At 41.6% G+C, this 21,363-nt stretch overlaps 1 protein-coding gene across 4 annotated transcripts in view; it reads left to right on the forward strand.

The window, feature by feature from the left end:
- Positions 1 to 6,530: 6,530 nt before the first annotated feature.
- The window catches only part of CCDC91 (coiled-coil domain containing 91), a 364,298-nt gene continuing 349,465 nt past the window's right edge, over positions 6,531 to 21,363 (forward strand). Inside the window, exon 1 of one of the 4 annotated variants that reach the window (XM_032772233.2) lies at positions 6,531 to 6,697. The gene's annotated coding sequence lies outside the window, so the exon portion shown is untranslated. The remainder of the gene's footprint in view (positions 6,698 to 21,363) is intronic. The other 3 variants (XM_032772230.2, XM_032772231.2, XM_075070673.1) reach the window with 3 other exon arrangements.

Raw genomic sequence — 21,363 nt, forward strand, 5'->3', positions numbered from 1 at the left:
GTTAACTTTTCAGGTTTAATTAGAAAAGAAAGCATTGGGCCAAATTGCTGGAAATCTTGAAATTGGTAAGAAAATTCTGATTCCAGTTCTTGCATGTACATTCCAATCTCATCAACACTGACAGTGCAACGTGTCGATAGCTCTTTTATGTGTTGGAAGTAATGGGAAGTCGAAGTTCGAAGTTGTGCTAGTTTCACAACAAATGCTTTCCAGGCTTCAAAAAGATCCAGAACTGTTTTGCCCTGCACCCTGGAGACAGAGGTTGAGTTTGTTTAGGTGAGCGGTGATGTCAGTTAGAAACATGAGCTTACACAGCCATTTATCATCATCCAGGTCGGGGTAGTTTTGTTCTTTTTCTGACAAAAAAGCCTTGATTGCGTCAAAACAGTTTACAAAATGCACCAAAACCTTGCCATGAATTACCACTGAATGTTGCTGTGAAGTGGAATGTCATTATAAACTCTGTCCATCTCTTCTAGCAGTGCTTGAAACTGTCTGTGAGTGAAAGCAGATGGAGCAACAAGGAAATTCCCAATTCACACCACTGTATTTATCACATTATTAAGCTCTGAATTAGAAATTTTTAGCACACAAGTTTTCTTGATGGATGATGCAGTGAAATTTGACTGTCGGATGGCCAATTTGATCTTCAAGTAACTTTACAAATCCCTTCTGTTTTCCGACCCTGGCAGGAGCACCATCTGTTGTCACACACAATATTTTTCTGATGTGAACTCCTCGTTCTTCAAAATGGTTTACAAAACTTCCACTATATCTTCTCTTTGTTGTGCCATGCAGGGGTTTTAGGCAACAAAGTTCCTTTTGGATTTCATCAGAAGCACAACATCTTGCAGCAACTGCCAAACGTGGAATGTTTGTATCCACGCTGTCATCAACTGCAACACTAAACTCTCCTGTGTCTTTCAATGCAGTTGTCTGCTTTTCCTTGATGTTTTCTGCCATTTCACTTATGCATCTCTCAACTGTTCTGGCAGAGATAGGCAGTTCTTTTATTCTAGATATGATTGTATCTTTATTTGGCAAATCATTGAACAAAATCTCCGAACTGCTGAGAAAAACTTATATACTTCCTATCTGTAAATGGCTTTCAGTTTTTTGCAATGCACTGTGCAATCTTGTAACTTCCTTCTGTAGCTTGAATTTTTTACTTACAGTTAAGCTTTTAAAAACACTGCTTTGCTTCTCATTGGCTGCTCCTGCCTTTTTTATTAGTCTTGCCTGCTTCATCGAGAGGTTTTCTCATGCTTCGTTTCAAAATGTCATCGAACACTTGATGTGCGACAAACAACACTTTCATAACAGAAAGCACAAATAGCACGGTCCTTCTTTTCAATAAATCCAAATGCGCCTGTCCAAGAAGGCTGAAACGATCGGACATCTAACTTTGCTTTCTTAGGAGCTGCCATATTATCAAATGTCCCCGTCAACTCTCAGTGGGGAAAAAAAATGGCGATAGACAGGCACAATGTCAAACGCAGTGTGGTGTGATATAAGCAATTTTAAGATGGGGAGGGGGGGCAGGTTTGTGCTGAACTGCACCCCCTCTTGCCTCATGGGCAACCCTCACTGTCCCAGGCTGGGGAGGCTGCAGAGCACTGATCCAAGGCCAAGAGCAGAGCCCAGGGTGGCCTGCTGGTACTCCAGGTCAGAAAGCAGGCTGAGCAAGGCTGGAGATCCAGACCCTGGCTGGCTGGAGGTCAGCGGCTGGAACCCCAGATCAGCAGCTGAGGTGAGTGGAACTGGCGGCTGGTAGGCTAAATAGGGCCAGATGCCTGACCCTGTCTGGCAGGAGGCCTGCACTGGGGGGACGCTGGTATTTGGTTATGGGTTAGCATATAGTACATACAGTCTGTAATGTCCCCAATGCGGGGTGTACGGTGGGTGGGGTCAAAGTATAGTAGGGGAGCAGTGAGGGTACATCGCTCAACTAATGGGTTACACATAGTCATGATTAGAGCAAGCAGGCCAGGTAATGGGGACAGGGTGACCCTCAAGAGGTGGAATCCAGATCGGTGGGTTCAGGACTCAGGGGATGTAGTTTAGTAGGGGGGTTGTAAGGGTTTTCCCCTCCCCCCCGTGGGGTATACACATCTGCTCCAACAAACTCAGGGTCTGCCCCAAGCTGCAGGTTTACTTGAAAGCAGCTAACAGAAGTGTTCCTGTCTTTAGCACTCAGATGCCCAACTCCCAATGGGGTCTAAACCCAAATAAATCCGTTTTACCCTGTATAAAGCTTACGCAGGGTAAACTCATAAATTGTTTGCCCTCTATAACACTGATAAGGGAGATATGCACAGTTGTTGTTTGCTCCCCCAGGTATTAGTACATACTCTGAGCTAATTAATAAGTAAAAAGTTATTTTATTAAATACAGAAAGTAGGATTTAAATGGTTCCAAGTAGTAACAGACAGAACAAAGTAAGTTACCAAGGAAAATAAAATTAAATGTGCAAATCTATGTCTAATCAAACTGAATACAGATAATCTCACCCTCAGATGCTTCAGTAAGTTTTTTTTGCCCCAGACCGAACACCTTCCAGGCCTGGGCACAATTCTTTCCCCTGGCACAGTTCTTGTTCCAGCTCAGATGGTAGCTAGGGGATTCTTCATGATGGCTCCTCTCCCTTTGTTCTGTTCCATCCCTTTTATATATCTTTTGCATAAGGCGGCAATCCTTTGTCCCTCTCTGCGTTCCCAACCACTCCTTCTCAATGGAAAGACACCAGGTTAAAGATGGATTCCAGTTCAGGTGACATGATCACATGTCACTGCAAGACTTCATTGCCCGCTTGCCCGTGCACATGTATACAAGAAAATGTACAGGCAAACACAGCCATCTGCAGACAATTGTCCTTGTTAATGGGAGTCATTACGAGTCCAAACCACCATTAATGGCCTACACTTTGCATAATTACAATAGGTCATCAGAGTTATATTTTCTAATTTCAGATACAAGAGTGGTACATTTATACAAATAGGATAAGCTTTGTAATGATACCTTACAACAGACCTTTTGCATGAAGCATATTCCAGTTACATTATATTCACTCATTAGCATATTTTTATAAAACTATATAGACTGCTACGTCACAAAGTGAACACAAGTAATGAGGCATAAAAGTCAGAACTGGTTACAAGCAGGAAACCTTGATTTAAATCACAGATTTTAATTTAATTTTGCATATGTACTTCAGTTAGGTTTCTAAAGAACAGTTGATACTCATTGACTGGTAAACATTAAAACATTGATTTGCAACTAAACATAGCCTTTACACTAAACTTGGTACTTTTGGGTTGCTAGAAGGCTACACTTGTACACAAAGTTTTAAGCAATTATAGAGCTTAATGTACATTAAGATTAGAAAATTGTGAGCGATTCTGTGACAGGATGTACCAGTCTGTCCTTGCTTATGAGGCATTGCCACTCTGACACACCCAACTGAAGGAAGTGTCATTTGGAAAGAGGGGCAATGAAGTTTGACCTCCAAGCACTGCCTAGAGAAGGGATCCAGGGTACATCTGCACTACACTGTAAACTTGGACTCAGATTCAGGTTTGAACCCAACATGCCCTACTATCCACACACAAATCTACTTGGGCCAACAAGCCCTCAGGAGCTGGGTCGAGGACCCAAATGGGATGGCGTGGGGAGTGAGCTGAGTCCCCTTGGGACTCAGGTCCAAGCCCTGTCATTTTGCAGTGTGCATGTGGCTCAAGCCTGGGTCCCCAGACTTGTATCCAGAGATTCCACCAACACTACCCCAAAATTCTTTAGGCCTGTGTTTCTCAGCTCTTCTACCCCAAAACTTCCCAATCAATTCTTAGAAACCAGATGCAACTCCCCCCCCTTTTTTTTTTTTTTCCAAATACAGCTCAAATGCCAAGCAGCTGCATTTAACTCTTGCTTTCCACACTGACTGGTCATCTAGAAGCATATTCAACATTCTGTGTCAGCTATGGCCGCAAATAGGAAGAACCTTTGCATCAGACATTCTGGTAACTGGCCATAGGAACACAACTGAATTCTGATAACTATCTGGTGCAAGGTGAGCAAGACAGCCGACTTCAGTAAGAGTGCAAGAAATGATCATGTGTACAAAGACATTTTAAATAAAACTGAGATGCTGAGGATCTTCCAGACTGCCAGTCAGTACAAAGATCAAGTCAAGTGGTTTAAAATTGACTACAGGAAGGTCAGGGACAGTAATGGCACCTTTGGGAACTCATCTTCTACTTGCCACTTTTACTAGCAATTTGACTGGGTGCTGAGGGTTTCAGTGAGCACTGAGCCCACAGGGCTGCATGACAATCTATGCAGGGAAAGAACGCTTATAAATCTGGATAAGAGAAGACTAAGGGGGGTCTTGATAAGTTTTCAAGTATTTAAAAGGTTGTTTCAAGGAAAAGGAAGAAAAATGGTTCTCTTTAACCTCCGAGGCTAGGACAAGAAGCATTTGTCCTAAATTGCAGCAAGGAAAGTTTAGGTTGGACATGAGGAAAACTGCCTAACGGCCAGCGTGGTTAAGCACTGGAATAAATTGCCCAGGGAGGCTGTGGACTCTCTGTCACAGGAGATTTTTAAAAGCAAGTTAAACAAACACCTGTCAGGAATAGTTTAGATAATACTTAGTCCCACCTTGAGTGTAGGAGACTGGATTAGAAGATCTCTCAAGGTGCCTTCCAGTCCTATGATAAGGATTGCTTGCTTCTTCTAAAGGGGAGTGCTGGGTGAACCTGAGGAAGAAGAGTTTCTCCCTTGTCTTAACCACAAATGCTCCACCCTGGGTGAGAGTCTAGCAATCCCATTTCACCTTCAGTTAAAGCGTGTGATATGAACTGTTTATTTTTGCTGTGGAGATTAAAAGCAGAGGTGGCCATTTTGAGATGAATTTCAATTAATTAAGGGGGAACTTGCTGTATGAGACGCTTTGCTTCTTGGTGAGCTCGAATGAATGCATTTCTTATTTGCTAGATCAATTTTCTACTTGTGATTTGTATCTAAACGTATTTGGACAGAAAGTGGAATTCAGTTAGAAACGTACAAAACAGTATTTTAAAATAGGGGTTTTTGTTAGTTTGGTGCAATAAGGGAAAGATTTCTGGGACTAATATGAGGACTGGAGCACTGAGGTTCAGTGGGAGAGGCAAAATATCTAAACCAGTAAGGAAGGGGGTCTCTGGGGCTAAGGAGGGCTTTAGGGGTGAAATATCGGGACAGATGGGGGATTCTTGGGGCTATAGAGGACTGATGGAGGGCAGCGAGGGTGTGCTGGAGAAGGAAAGGCCCTACAGGTTGGAACAGTTGGGATGTCCTATGGGATTTGTGTAACTGAGTGCAGATGGAAAAGTGGGAGTTATCTGAGGGATGCAGTACTGGGTTAATTTCAAGGGAAGGACCCTAAGGTACTATTTGGGGTATTCTAGGATGGTTCACTACGGCAAGGGGGGGTAACTATCTCATGGAAAAATGAATGTTTAATAAAATGTGGTATAGATAAAGTGGGATTTATACTTTTTTATCTATTGTCAGCTGCTGTAAATTATTAAAGTAAATGTAATATAACAAAACAATAATTTAAATGGACAATACAATAAGAAGTTAATGGACCTATAGCTATGCCTTGCAGCCACTGTGGCATGATTCTTTAGATCACCCCTTTTTCAGGGTGGGTTGGTCCTTGACCCCTTTTCTGCAACTGCCTACAGCCTTCCTGCCATGAGTGCTGGTTGGCAGATCTCAGGAACGGGAGAACTATTGACAACTTTGGCTGCTACCTGAAGCCCCAGCCCTTGTTGTATCCACAGCCAGTGGCCCCCTGCACCTCAGAACCAGGCCCTTCAAGAGAAGTTTGGTGCATCATTGCTGCCCCGCCCCTTCATTTTATTCACACCGCTATGCCAGCTGCTCCTAGGTACCCGATACAATTGTCCTGTGTCCTCTCTACCTTCGCCCCCCGTCAACCCCACTGCTGACCACATCGCGGGCTGGGGAGGGACGTGACAGGGGTGTTCATCCAAGTCATCTCCCGAGTCACGTGCTTTGGCTGGGCCCGAAGCGCTGCGCCGGGGATCAGCGCGCTGCCCTGCAGGGAGGCGGCGTGTCCCGCGCTATCATGGCTGCGGGATGTTTTAGGGGACACGAGTGGCCTTAGCCTCACGCCGGTGCCCGCATCCCACCGGCCTCGTGGGCAGCCTCCTTGGAGGCGCCAAGGCGTCGACCGAACTCCGCCTTAACGGGGCCGCAGGCAGCGGCTGCCTGTCATCAGCAGACGGCGCCCGGGAAAATGGGGGGGAGGGGCTGTCCGCGCGCACCGCGTACAGCCCACCGCTTCCCTGGGCCCGCGCGCTCCAACCGGCTCAGAACGCGCGCGGGACCGGGAGCCTCACTCCGCACCACGTGACCGGCAGGAGGCGAAGCACCGTGAAAGCCACATCCGGGTGAGACGCTGCCCTGCCCGTGCGTGACTAAGTCTGAGAGCGGGTTGCCCGCGTGAGAGGGAGGGGAGGTATTTCCCGGGGAGGTGGCTGCCGTGCGGAGTAGTGACGTACACACGCAGACACGTACGCCCGGCCCAGGATAGGAGGAGGGGGGGGGCAACTGGAGTGAACCACGGTCGGCGACAGGTAATAGAACGTAGGGAACGTTCTAAACACCAACGGTTCCAGCGGCTCCGAAGGTGGGGGGAGGGTTGTTTCTTGGGCAGGCCGAGGTGAGGCCAGATCCTGCTGGGAACCTGTTCGACCTCTGGGTTGTCTCTGGTGAGTTCAGTTTGCCAGGCGCTTCAGTGGGAGAGTCCAGCAGCTCCCTGAACAGCCTGGCTGAGCCTGAAGGGGGTGTGAGATACCCCAAGTCACAGGCCCCCTCCCTCTCCCACACTTGAGGCAGCCAGGGAGAGACAGCCGCAGGGCAAGAGCCTCGCTGCTGTTGCAGGGGGTGGCCTCATAAGGGATGGTCTACTATTCCTGTCCATTTCTGTGACGGGATGCTGCACTCCTACCTACTGGTGCTGCTGCCACGGGCCTCACGCCAGGGCATGCACGCCCCTGGTTCTCACAGACCACATGGAGGAAGAGAGGTTACCCAATGAGGTTGACAGTATTTCACTGGAACTGCAAAATCCTTCATACCCTGTGCCTTAAAATTAATATTTCTCTGTGTGGTCGAGTAGTTACAGTGTTAGCCTGGGAGTTGGGAGACCTAGGTTTAATTTCCTGCTCTGCCACAGACTTTCCTGTGTGACCTGGTATGAGTCCCTTTGTCTTTCTGTGCCTGTGTTCCCTCTCTGTAAAGTGGGTATAATTGTATGTACTTCATAGACATATTGTGAGGATACATGTTAAAGGCTGTGAGGTGCTCAGATACTGTGGTAATGGGCCCTTCTTCCTCCTCACTCAGATTACTGGTGGCTGACAGTGTGTCTGTCTCCTTGAAATATTATTTCAGTGGCCTTGAGGCATCAATTTCTCTATTGGTGGAAAGGGTGGAGCTAAATGAGTAAAAAATCTACTTTGGCAAATAGGGAACTTCCCTGCTGCATGGTGAGTAGGATGCGAGGTGCTAAAACCATCAATTTATGAAGACTTTGTATGTGTTAAAGAAGTAGATTTCTAGAGCTTAAGGTAGAGAACTATAACTTGCCAATGTGTCTGCTGCCAGATGTTTATCATACCCCAGTCCATAGCAGCAAAGTGAAGCTAACAAGCTCCTGGTCAGTTTTGCTCCTGTTCACAGTAGCAGTGAAACTGCCAGTGATCATGTCAATTTCACCTTGTTGTTAGTTAGCAATGTTACCTGTAGCAGAGAGCTTTCCTAAAGATTGCAAGCAGTGGCAAAGGGGGGAGGGGGCGGAGAGCTACAGGTGTGGCAGAATAATCAGGAGGTTCTGGTTGAGGAAGATAAAGTCAATTCTATGTAATGCTTCAGCTGACCAGTATTTTCACTTCTGAGTGTTGGCTTCCTAGTGAAGTGAATTTCAGCACATTGGTGGTGATTTTTGGTTCCTAAAGGGAGAATTTGCCAGTCCTTTACTTACATTGATATATAAATGTCTGACCTGAACTGCTGCCCTTGGAACTTCCCTCTCACTACTTTTTGATTCTGTCTTCAGTCATGGCTCTTCTCTGTGGACTACTTTGCTTGTCTTATGGGTATTCTTTCCAATGTCTCTGTCGTCCAGTCCAGTCCAGATTAGTATATATTGTTTGGCAGTTTGCCTCAATGCTTCAGTGTGGTTTTGATCAGCACCCGTATTTCAGTGCTTTTGTGCCCAGTTTTCAGCACTTCAGTTCTCGTCTTTGTGCTTCAGCACCTATTTTTGAGCACTTTGGTGCCTATCTCCATGCTTATTTCAGAGTATTTTCATGCCAGTTTTTTCCCAGATGTTTTGCACTCATGTCCTTGTATTGTTGATGTTTCCATGGTCGGTTTCATCACATCAGTGCCTGTGGGTAAGTAATTAAGCACCAGTTGGCACAAGTGGCTTTGGTATTTGGTTATATTGTTTTTATTCAACAGTTTCTTCAAACATTAAGGCAGAAATAACACGATTTAGCAGGTTTAAAGGATATCTGAATGGTAGAACCAGATCAGTAGTGAATGAGTATGACTGCTGTGTTGCATTTACAGTCTAACCAGCGAGTACATCTGCCACTTTGGTAATGAGGAAACATGGGGAACATCTTCTTTTCAAGGCATTGTAGGGGAACTCCCCAAAGTCTGGCACAAAATCATTCTAGACTGCTTCAAAAGGGAAGCTGCTGAATACAGTGTGTGTGTACCCTCTGCATCAACACAAACCTAGCTTCCTCCTGATAGGCCCTTGAGAGTAAAAAAGCCCTGTGCCATCACTCTTATATCCCAAAATTTGAGACTTCAGGTCTCAGTGTTGAAATTTTTGATGTTGAGTTATGTACCTGATGAGGTGGATCCTTGACACGAGATTGAGGCAGAGGGTATTGAAAGAGAACCCACTACTTTCTTCTGACACACTGCAGTCACATCCCTGCAATTCGTCAGTTCCACTTCTGGAATTTCTGCTGCTGCATATTCCCGGCTTGGGGCTAAGAACTGATTTATGATGTTACTGTATACTATGAAGCTGACATTTTTCCAATAACAGCTTTGATGCATTTCTATTGTCTGTCACTTGTCTGGAGCTCTCCGAGCAGTTTGAATCCTTTTTGTATGAAAGGTGATACCTGCTCCCTTGGAGTTTCTTCCTTGGCACATAAAGCTCTGGCTTTGATCCAGCCCCTTTGTGCCTCTTATGTCGGGATTCCGGCACAACGACTGCTAGAATGTCATGAAGCCTTTGTGATGTTCCAGGTCCTTTAATTGAGTAGACAATTTCAGATGCTTGTGTGGTGTAAGTTGAGGTTCAGGAGGAAAATATAGTTAAGTGGAGTCATAAGTGCCAGAGGATTGCACTGATGCTACGTGTAAACCAAGGCAGAAAAGCAACTGGATAACAACCTACTGGGCAGGATCCAGCATTCTCCCAACTTTTACAGATGCTGCTAAGACATCTAAGTTTGGTGTGTCTGAGAGTTGGCTGATTCCTGCAGGCTTTGTGAAAGTCATCTACCAGAAGGACTTAAAACAGCAACTGGAAAAAGTTTGTGGTGTGGTGCAGACAAACCCCCATCAACCTCCAAACTTATATTGCATACAGATTTCTTGCCACATTCTTCAACTGAGTGTCTCCAAATTTATTTGACAGCTATTTCAGCCTATTATGACTGGTAGATAAGTGTTTCTGTAGACTTTTATTGTCAGATTCATGCAGGGCTTGATCCTTTTTCAAATGCCTATGTTAAAAAGCTCTTTCTTTCATTGAGTATTAATGTGGTGCTGATGAAACTCCTTTTGAACTTGTTTCTTACATGAAGAGTCTTATCCCTGGTGTGTGAGCTACATCTTACAGAGTGAATGAGCTTAATCCACTTTGTCATACATTTGTTTCTTTTAGAATAGCTAAATTTATGGATGTTTTGTATTTACTCTCCTCTTTCAGGCATCCTGCATAACATCTAGAATGCGAAGGAAGCATCTTCTCCTTCCACTGTGTTTGCAAAATAAATACAGAAAAGCTTATTGGTGCATTGGCCTTATTGTTTCTGCTTCTTGGAGTTTTATTTTCATTTGATTTTTCTCTTGGACAGCACTCGAGCCATGCACCTTATCCTCAGAATTGAGAATCTTGGAGGGATGCTATTTTTATCTTCTCTTAAGATTATCATTGCAGTAGGCTCAGAGTTTGGGAGTAATTGCTCTAGAAAATGATGCTTATGTGGTTTTTCTTGAAACAATAGTTTTTGTTTCCAGTGTTTCATTTTAATTTAGTGGTTTATTTAGGGAGACTGTGCCTCCAGCTCAGTAAGAAACTGACTTAGAAGAAGCAGCAAAGAATCATGTGGCACCTTATAGACTAACAGACATTTTTGGAGCATGAGCTTTCGTGGGTGAATACCCACTTGGTCGGATGCATGCATCCGTCCAAGTGGGTATTCACCCACGAAAGCTCATGCTCCAAAACGTCTGTAGTCTATAAGGTGCCACAGGATTCTTTGCTTCTTTTACAGATCCAGACTAACACGGCTACCACTCTGATACTTGACTTAGAAGAGAAATGGTTAAACTCGGAGAGTTGCATGGGCAAGAGGGTCATCAGAAGTTGGGTGCTGGCTTAGATTCCATCCTGCTACTGCTCGCCTTATGGACCAAAAGTTAAGACCTTGAGGAGTTTCGCATATCTCATCCTGGGAATTAAGATTAGGAGTGTGAATCTCATTGGAATGATATCTTCAGAGAAGCCGACTTAAATATCTGTAACTTTCCCTTCCAGCAACCAGAGCAGTCATTTTGAATTTTGACTTCATAATTTATTACGTCTACTTGCTTGAAGCTTATTAAACAGATGACGTTCCTAGGGAAAGCCCTCTGGTAGAATTTCGAGCACTCTACACTTTCCCAGCAGCTGGGTGTGGGGGAACTGCTTGCTAGGACCTTGCTTGTAGGTCTGAGAGTAATCTTTCATATTGGGCTCAGGCTAGTAAATTTTTCAAGCCATGGAAACAGAGTTAATAATAATGACTTATGGAACTGATGAACTGTAATATTAATAAATCTATTTGGGATTCTCAGAGAAAGTGGTATGTGGAAGTGAGAAGTATTATTCAGATTACTATTGTTATCTGTTTCTTTGAGATGAGCTTTCAGATCATTATAATGGCACTATATATGCTAAGTGATATAAGTTACAACTTAATTCTAAAAGTCAGAAAAAAGCCAAGCCAAGCTTAAGAGAATATTTTTGTTCTTAGTCTATGAAAGTGATTAAAACATTGAGGAAAATCAGCACAGGAAGGATAACAATCTCTCTTTTCCCCAGATGATTCAGTTGTCTCTAGGTTATTGAGGGAGACAGCCTGGAAAAAGTGGCTAATAGCTGTTAATTTCTTGACAGTACAAATACAGCTAACAGAAAACACATTGTAGATCGGCATTTTCAGGTTTTATGTGATTTTTTTGTTTTTTTAAGTGTGAAAATCTTTTTAGTTTTAATCTGAGGTATCTTCAAGCATACCCACATTATTCTGGCAATTAGGAATCTAAAATCCAAAACCTTATGACAGTCATTCAAAACTAGTTTTCCACTGATACTATACAACCTTTTGATTTCTCAGTCTAAAAGGATTAAAAATCTGACTTTGAGGTCTTAAATAAAATCCAGAGGTTGTAAAACTATTGTTATAGAATGCTGATGATGTGTTTAGTGCTCAACAAGGAGACAGGGTTTGAGACCTTTTAGTCCACTAGCTCTCAACCAGGAGTACACATACCCCTGGGGGTACTCAGAGGTCTTCCAGGGGATACATCAACTCATCTAGATATTTGACCGGTTTTACAGCAAGCTACATAAAAAGCACTAACAAAGTCAGTACAAATTAAAATTTCCTGAATCAAATCCACCCTGTAAACAAGTATCATCTGTAGGATTTAAATCACTAGCCAGGAAGACTTGATTTAATCATGGATTTCTATATAAAAGTGCCTTCTTGGTTGGTTGTTAGAACCTTAATACATATTCCTCACAACTTGGAGATGTAGATTTCATTTTTAGAAAATACACACTATACATTTTTAAAGTGATTTATTTTGAAAACTTTTCAGATTAGTTTTACAGCTATATCAGAAAATGAATGAATTATTGGTTATTTCATTTACCAAAGGTAATTGAAGCAGATAGTTCACCTGCAAATGACTTCATAAATATCACCAATTCAACAGGTTAATCATTAATATTTGGAGGATTTTCTTGTTCTCTTAATACAGCATGGCATCACCAGACATTTTAAATTGTTTTATTCAATTAAAACAACATTATGTATTCTGGATATTTTTCTTCAACAGCAAACATAATATTTTAACAAAACAATCATATGAATTTTTGAATTTAGTTAAACATTCACATTTTTAATCATGTTTTTGTTAATTGTTTTGAACTAAAACAGTTAAATGAAATATTTAAAAAGAAAAACAACCAACAAAAATTAAATCGACTATGTCAGCCAGGTCAACATGAGAAACTTAAAATATTGGCTTCTGCAGTTAACTCAGTCGTCTTCACCTTCATTTTTCTGTTTGTTCATAATCTGGAAAAGAAAAACAAGCTTTCCTGCTTTTTCAGGACCCAAATGATTTCTCAATTTGGAATGAATTAGTCCAAAGGAAGAAAATATTCTTTCTACACTGGCCGAAGAATCTATTGCTGTTAAAAGTGAGATTATCACTTCAACAGTCTCTGAATCCAAGTGCTTAAGTGACTTCCACCAGTTTACTGGTCTCACTTTAAAATGTCATCAGCAAATGTATTTCTTGAATGGTTCTTATTCCCAAACTGGGTTTCTTTTATGGCCTGCTGCCATTATAGGTTGTCCCTTCTAGTGAGAGAATGGTATGGTAGATCTCAAATCAATGAAGGCTACACTCAGAAAGATCTGAAGACTTCTGGAATATGCTGCTCAAACAGTTTCACTTTTGATTCTACTGCCTGTCCCTCCCTTCTCACGTTTATCTCCAGACTTCTCCTCCTTGTCTAGATCTGTTCTGCCCCCAGCAATCTTCTGTTCATTGAACTTCTTGAAACTTTGCACTTTAAGAGAGAGGTAAGGAATTGACTGTGTACACAAATTTACAGAGGGACAATAGGGTTGAAGTTTGTTGTTTTTCACCTCTCTAGTATTTATTTATTTTGAAACATTTTTGCTGTCAACAAGCATGTTATCTCTGGAGACACACACAGACAGTTTGAGAACTGCAAAATTAAGCTTCTCTGGTGGTATCTTCTAGACTGAGCCCTGAGTCCCATTAGGTAGTTAGAAAGATTAACCTAAATAATATGTACAGAAGCCCCTGGAACCCCATAAAATCGGGTCCCTAATCCATGAACTATTGGAACTCATTTACAAAACTTTTCTTAAACATTACGTGAATATATTATCTCACACTATAGAATTAGAATTTATAATCCATGTTCCATGATGAGATATCTTAATTAAAACTTTTCCCTCAAAAAGCATTTTTATCAAAAAAATCTGATTTAGATAAAACTTGTTTTTAAAAAAAGAATTTGATTTTTTTCCACCCTGTTGTTTATACTGCTCTATATACTGAAATGTAAGTACAATATTAATTTTTCCATTGATTTTTTTTATAATGGTGTGGTAAAAATGAAAAATAAGCAATTTTTCAGTAATAGTGACACTTTTTTTTTTTGTATTTTTATAAGCATTTTGTAAGCAACTAGCTTTTAAGTGAGGTGAAACTTGGTACACAAGACAAATCAGACTCCTGTAAATAATCTGTAAAGGTTGAGGCTAAAACAATGGCTCTATCTGTGTAAAGCAACTTTTCCAAGGATATGTGGCTTGATGACCTTTAAATTCCTAATAATGTAGTGTGATTTTAGGGCTAATCCATTCAGACTTTCAGATGTAGTCAAATATAAGACAACTCATTCATGTTGCAGCCCACATCTTAGTAGAGAACTTGTCGCCAAGAATACTGTCCTTCTGAATTGCAGTTCCATAATGTCCCTGTGGCAAATACGTCAGCTGCTTATGTAGGAAATTATTTTTAGGTGTCTTTAGTGCAATATTGTGTTGTCCTTTATGAGAGAGTTAATCACACTGTCTGCTCTTGCTCTTAATTTTGTTTCTTTCTGTCCCAAAATATGTTCTTTTCTTTTGTCCCTGGCCCATTCCTTCTGCCACCTGCATTTCTCTTCTCCCTCTCCATGTCTTTCTCTGTTGCTCAGGTACCTTCTGTAAGCTTGCCGGGTTGCCTTTTTTTTTTTTTTCCCATGGATATTCTTTTACCACTAGCTAGCATTTCCAGTTCCACAGGTGGCAACGGCTGCTATGATGGCTTCCGTTTTCCCCTTTTTCCTTTTACACAACAGTAGCTCCAGTAGAAATGGAAAAAAGCCGGCAGCATGTTATCAGCCAGCAAACTGCAGACGCTTAGTGGTCCATAGACCACAGTTTAGAAAAAAGGCAACAATATTAACAGTTTTATTCTCTTCATTGGAAACAAAACGTGTGCATATTGAGGTGGGAAAGGATGCCCTAAAATCAAACTCTTAGGAAAAGAATCAGGTCAGAAAAATACTAATTTTGAGAGCTGTAACCTGTTACTGGGACCATTGCCTATGCTTCCATTTGGTGGCAGTGGATTTATATAGGGACTTTTCTTAATGTGTTGGGTGTGTTCATTTTGGAAAGCTGGCCCTCTACCACATTGCAATAGGGAACATCTGTTTGAACATATTTATCCAAAGTATTTTATACTGATGCTTCACATCTCTCAAGACCCACTTTTGTCATGATGCCTACAGGAAGTTACCCAACTAATTTTGGCTAGAGTGAGAGTCTCTTAAGGATTATTTATTTTCCTTATTTTTTAAAAAGTATATGTGATTGTATGTTTTATTCCTCTTTCACTCTTTTGTATATTGCTTGTTTTCTTAGATTACGAATTTTTCAGGCTAGATTGTATGAATGGCACTTAATTCAAGGTGGATACTGCTGGAATAATAATGATTATTAGGTCACTAGGACTGAAGATAACACTGTTGAGTTTATAGCTTCAACACTATTCCACATTAAGCCCCCAAAACACTTACGGGCATGGTGAAGTGTAACCAAGTCATCCCTTTGTCTTCAGTTAAGCAAGTCCATAAGTATTTGTAGATTCTGGACCAAAACCTTTTATTTTGGCGGGGATGCGTGGGTGGGGTTCCACATTGCAGTTTCTATATTTTTTGCTTCTGTACTGGCTTAGCTTAGTTTTTGTCACCATTAAATGGCATTTACTGGTTTAGTCCTTTAAAATGTCCAAGTCCCTTTTGAAATCGAGTCACCTTGGTTATATGTCCAATTTTTTATATTTGATACCATTGTCTTTGTACTCTGATTAGAAAGCAATGTATTCTAGAAAGCATTTATTCAGCTCTCCTAGTATGTAACAGCCAAGTCATGACAAGCTGTTCACTCAGTAAAGTAGGTAAAAGGAGAATACTTAAATTTTCTGTCCTCCTCTGTGTTCATGTATAGATAGATGGATGTGTGGAAAGTATTGCAATCAGATCTTCAGACAGTTAGGATATTTCATTTTGCTTTGTGGTCTCATTAACTCAACATAAATGTTATGAAATAACACACATAGGGTTTATAAATTGTTTGTCTGTAATAAAATGCTTTTAAGAAGTTTCGATCCTGCCTTTTACATAGTACTGTGTTACTCATATACTGACATGTACTCTATTCACTCTTGAGGCTTGTCATCATTGCGTTTGTTAGCTCAAGCTATAAACTTGAGTTTTACTACTGTCCCCACACACATTGCTAGCTCAAATTAAATGGCATTGTAAACTTGAACTAGGTAGTGTGATATGAAGTGCTGCTGATGCTGGAGCTAATCATGAAGTGAGGATAGAGCAGCTCGAGTTGTGACTAAAGCTCAGTAATTAACTGGTTTTTTCAGTTCGGTGGCCTAACTGAAAAATCAAAATGTTCAGTTTAAGATGGAACCAGAACAGAAACTTGTCAGATTTCTCATTGGGGTCAAACAAAATGTTTTGGATGGTTAATGTTTTTTTTCCTTTTCTTTTCTTTTTTTAATAAAAGTAAGGGTATTCCAAAATGAAACTTCTTTCCAAAACAAAAAAATTAAAAATGAGCCATTTTTACATTCAATTTTTTTATTTGATGGAAACAATTTGCCAAAATCGACCTGAATTCAAATTTTGGTCATGCAGAATCTGCGTTTTTCCTGTGGAAAAAGCTATTTGCACTAAAAAAATCACCCTATTCTAGTTACAGCTCCCTATTGGCTGCTCCAATGTTGTTTCATAATGTCACTCTCACTTGAGCTTGGCTCCAGTGGAGTAACTTGAGTGTACTAAGTTGAGGTAACTGTTGCAGTGAAGATAAGTCCTTAGACATAAGTTTTTTCTGTTTGTTGTATTAGGACCAATGGTTTTGTTACAGAGACTTCCTGCTCGTAGAAGTCCAATTCTTGCACTAGCGTTAGAGCACATATGGTCCTTAGGGATTTTTGGTTTCCTATGATGCTGTTAATACCAGCATGGAAATGAAAGCTAATCTTAAAATTTTAATTGGTGGTCTCAGAAATGGAAGCAGTCACTGTTGAATGATTAACGATATTATAAGATGAACAGTTGGCTAAAACGTGAATGCAACTAGCTCTGTTGTATTCAACGTCACTCTAGTAGAGTTACCAAAAATGTATAAATAGGCCAAGTATGAAATATTAAAACAAAAAAGCAGCCCTCAATCAAAATAAAATAGATGAATCTTTAGTTTTAAAACAAAACAGACAAATCCACACTCTCTAATCCGATACTCTCAGATGTGGATCCTGCAAACACTTCTGCATTTGTTTAAACTTATTATCTTGAGTGGTCTCATAGAAGCCAGTGGGACAGCTCATGGTAGTAAAGTGAAACATGCATACAAGTTTGTGTAGGACTCAGGCCTTGGTTTACATTTCACAAAGTGGGGAGGAGTGAGAAGTCACCTGGGCATGATCTTGCAGTTTCTATGTATGAGCAGGTCCTCTTGAATACAGTAGTAATTTTTTTCTGTAAAAGAATGATCAGGTTCATAAGCCTTCAGTGCCTGTACAAGGAGCTGCATATCAACTTCTGAAGAGCCGCATGTGGCTCCAGAGCCACAGGTTGACCACCCCTGCCATAGAGGAAGAAGAATCTCTGCTTCATTGCTAGAGAAAATTAAGAACTATCATTTCAGCAGAGAGAAGTACTTGACATAATGACATCTCTGAGTCTACTTATCAAAGTTGTGATGGTTTCTGTTTTTAAGGCAGAAAATACTGCGTAGACTGTCGGTCCCTCATCAGTTAAGACTGAGTCGATCACAGCATGTCTTCCAATCTTCTCTCACTCTGGCCATCCTTCGCCATGCTTGTCCATATCTCCTTGTTAGGAAATCATCCCACCTCTTTGGAGGCTGACCATGTGGCCATTTCAGTTCTGGTGGATACCACTCAGATATAGCTGCAGTCCATCTGTTGGCCTGACTCAGTGACACATGTCCCGCCCACCGCATTTTGCTGAACCTGCTTTTTACAACAACATCTCGCCCTCCAGACTGCTCCTAATTATTTCATTGGGGATGTGTTTGTGGAGAAAAATGCCCCAAAATGTTTGTTCCATCACCCTCTATGTGACAGACAGTTGATGTTCATCAATGACCATGTTTTCTGCCATATAGTATCACTGGAAGCACGGTTGAGTTAAAAAGATTTGCACGAGTTGTTTTGCTGATCTTTACTTGGAGGATGTCCTTGATGTTGTTGAATGTGCACCATCCAGCTTTTTTTCTGTGTGACAGTTTGCCTTTCTGATTGTGGCGCATGTTGACTTCCTGGCCTCAATAAAGGTATTTGTTGACCTTTGGATCTGCTGTTCTCCAAGACTTATTTGGGTTCTTGGCAGAACATCTGACCTCATGTTTCGTTTTGGACTGGTTCATTTTTAATTTGACTTGACTACTTTTTGCGTTCGGTTCTTTAAGCGTTCTCTCAAGCTGGACTGTATTTTTGGCTATCAGCACTATATCATCTGCGAACCTGAGATGGTTTAGCTGCTCACCGTTGATATTAATCCTGCCTTTCAGGTCTGCTTGTCGAAAGACCAATTCAAGACTGACTGACTGTATAATTTTGGTGAAACTGTGTCTCCTTATTTCATACCTGTCTCCATGCGGGATTTGAAGGGTAGTGTCAAACAGCAATATATCCGTGCTGCAGCCAGAGTTCGCTTACTTTAGTAATGTGATATATTTTGCACTGATGCCCTGTTCTGGAAGACCTTCAAGAAGGACGTTAGTCTCTATGGTTTCAAACGCTTTCTAATAGTCCACGAAAGCAGTGCACAAAGGGAACTTGTATTCCTTTGAATGCTCTAATAGTTGGTTTAGTGTGAAGGTGTGGTCTAATGTGCTTCTTTGAAAATCATCCTGTTATCTCTGTTGCTGTTCATCCAGGTTTCGCGACAGTCGATTTGTTGTTGTTGTGAACAACTTATAGACATGTGAAAGCAGGCAGATCAGGCGATAGTTCTTTAGATTTTCTCGATCGCCTTTCTTATGCAGCAAGATGGTATTGGACTCTTTCCAACTGGATGGTATCTTCTAGATTTCCAGGTAACGGCTGAACCTTTGGGTGAGAGCTTTCCAGAGTTCCTAACCTCCCGCCTTAAGCACTTCTGCTGTCAGACCGTCCTTGCCTGGAGCCTTCCCCTCTTTCATTTGATGGACTGCGTGACGGACTTTGCTGATGAGAACTGGGAGTATGTGTTCATCAGTTTGTTGAAGTGATGGCCGTGGGACGTGTATATGGGATGCAAAGAGCTGGGTATAGAAATCCCTACAGATTGCCTCCATCTCTGTTCGACAGGTTACTGATTTTCCATCCTTGTTCTTCAAAGCTGATAATGATGACCTATACAATGCCAGTTCCTGTTTGCATTTTTTGAGACTTTTATGATCTTCAGCAGCGTTTAGGAGCTTTTCGGTTCGAAATTTTTCAAAGTCTTCCTTCAGTTTCATTCATATGAGCTTGCAGAGAAGGGAGTACTCAAGCCTGTCACTGCCATTTCTTTTAATTTTCCTACTCTTCTCCAATAAGGTCTTTATATTATCTGAGATTTTTTTGCTAGCTCTTTTTGGTATTTCACGCACAGTTCCAGTCATCCAGGAGACTCCAGTCTTCCCTGGAAATGTTTTCCTTCAGGATTTCCTCATTGAAAGCTATCAGTTGGTGCCTTCTGTTCGCCATACACAGCGCCTTTTTCTCCACCTTCACAGTGAGTGTGAGTCTGGCTCTCAGTAGGTGATGATTGCTACTGATGTTAAACGATGGCACTACTGAAATATCCTGCACAATGCGTTGTCTGTCGATCAGAAAGTAATCAATTTCATTCTTTGTCTTCATTTTCAGTGTGATCCAAGTCCATCTTCTGTTGGCCTTCTTTTGGAACCATGTGTTACCAACGAACATTCTCCTTGTCTCTGCCATTATAGCTAGTTGTTCTCGTGCATTTCATTCTCCGATACCGTACTTTCCTGTGAACTATTCGCCTTCTCTCCCTCTTCCAACCTTGGCATTAAAATCTCCCATCACAATCGTATATGTGCAACTCTGATAAAATTCTTCCACATCATCATTTTCGCATGCACTTGTGGGAGCGTAGATCTGGATGATTTTGAGGGTGCTGTTTCGGTTCAGTTGGAGGTAAAGCATCCCGATACACGATGTTAAATGGCGTGAGACGATTTTTGAAACCATTCCTTGTTTATGATGAATCCGACTCCTCCAACTGTCCTCGTGCCTTCTCCTTTTGCTACAATGACCATGCTTCCATCCTTCCAGCTGACCTCCATCTCCTTCTTTCGTCGTGTTTTGCAAACGCCCATCACGTCGCAGGCTGTTTTTGACGTTTCCTCCATGAGATGGTTTATCGATTCCTCCTTCATCAGTGTTCTGCAGTTATTAGTGCACACTGAGAGAGTTGTCTGGTTTCCTTTTGGCAACCTGGCACCTGAGATTCTTTTCAGCCTCTCGTTGATCAACTGCCTCTGGAGTGAGGATCGAGGGACATGCAGAGAACTGAGACTTGGTTTTCTGTGTTGTTTTAGCCATTGTTTTCAGCCATCCAGTGACTGGGCTGTCAGTGGCGCATTTACCTCCTCAATTTAACTAGCTTACAGCCTCAGAAAGAGGGATTGTATGCCCATTTGCAGAGGAAGAAATCCTCTCGCTGGGCTGACAGTCCAACACCTTGAAAGCATAGTTAGAGCTGATGGAGTATACACTCCGCTACCATCGCTGTTGAACAGCCAGGGTCACAGCTGCGCCACATTGAGGTGTCAAGGTAGGATTTTCAGCTAGGGCAATGAAATAAAAATGACAAAGAATGGAGACTTGTTGGCTTCTTACCATCTATCTTTTATATGGTGTCTCTGGCTAACATTTTCTAAATAGCAGTGGTAGTGTTTGTAATTTTTTCATCACAAGCATTTTTAACGAATGTTTTTAAGGAGGGGACTTCGGTTATGTAGATGCAAAATCTTTCAACTCAAAGTCACTGACCTGAATTCAGCTCAATTTGTTAGTGACCACTCTTTCATGTAAAATGAGTTGATTGTGAGATGACAGTATCACAGTAGCACAAATGACAATTATAGTAGTGATCCTGTTCACAAGAGAGAGGCCATGGATTCAATGGCATGGCAAGTGAATGTGGTCCTTCCAGGTTAACGCTGAAATAGTGTGAGGAAGCTAGTCCTACCATTCCCACTCTGCACCTGTTCTGTGGATATAACAAGGACTTCAGTCTTCAGGACTGTCAGTCAAGCACTTTTCACGGTCTGCATAATTCCTTTTTAGGCAAAAAAAAAAAAAAAGTTCTTAAGTTATTTTATTAAATATTACATTAGATGATTGATTTACTGGTCTCCCACTATATTTGAGCATGCTACTTGACGATACAGAAACATCTGCCCCAAAGAGTTTATGATCTAAGCCCCCTATTCTGAAGATAGGTTGTGTGTGATGTTTACAGTCTGCCCATATGAATTCCCTTTGCTAGATTGGACTTGTATTAGAACAACAACAATTGAAGAAGAATATAGTACAGGAAGGGAGAGGACTTTAAGGAATTTTTTTTTCAGTAAACTAGTACAGTAACTCCTCACTTAAGTTGAGAGAGCAGCTGTGGCCAGCTCTCTCTGTCCT

This window comes from Chelonoidis abingdonii, chromosome 1, assembly GCF_003597395.2.
Source record: "Chelonoidis abingdonii isolate Lonesome George chromosome 1, CheloAbing_2.0, whole genome shotgun sequence".
Lineage (NCBI taxonomy): Eukaryota > Metazoa > Chordata > Testudines > Testudinidae > Chelonoidis > Chelonoidis abingdonii.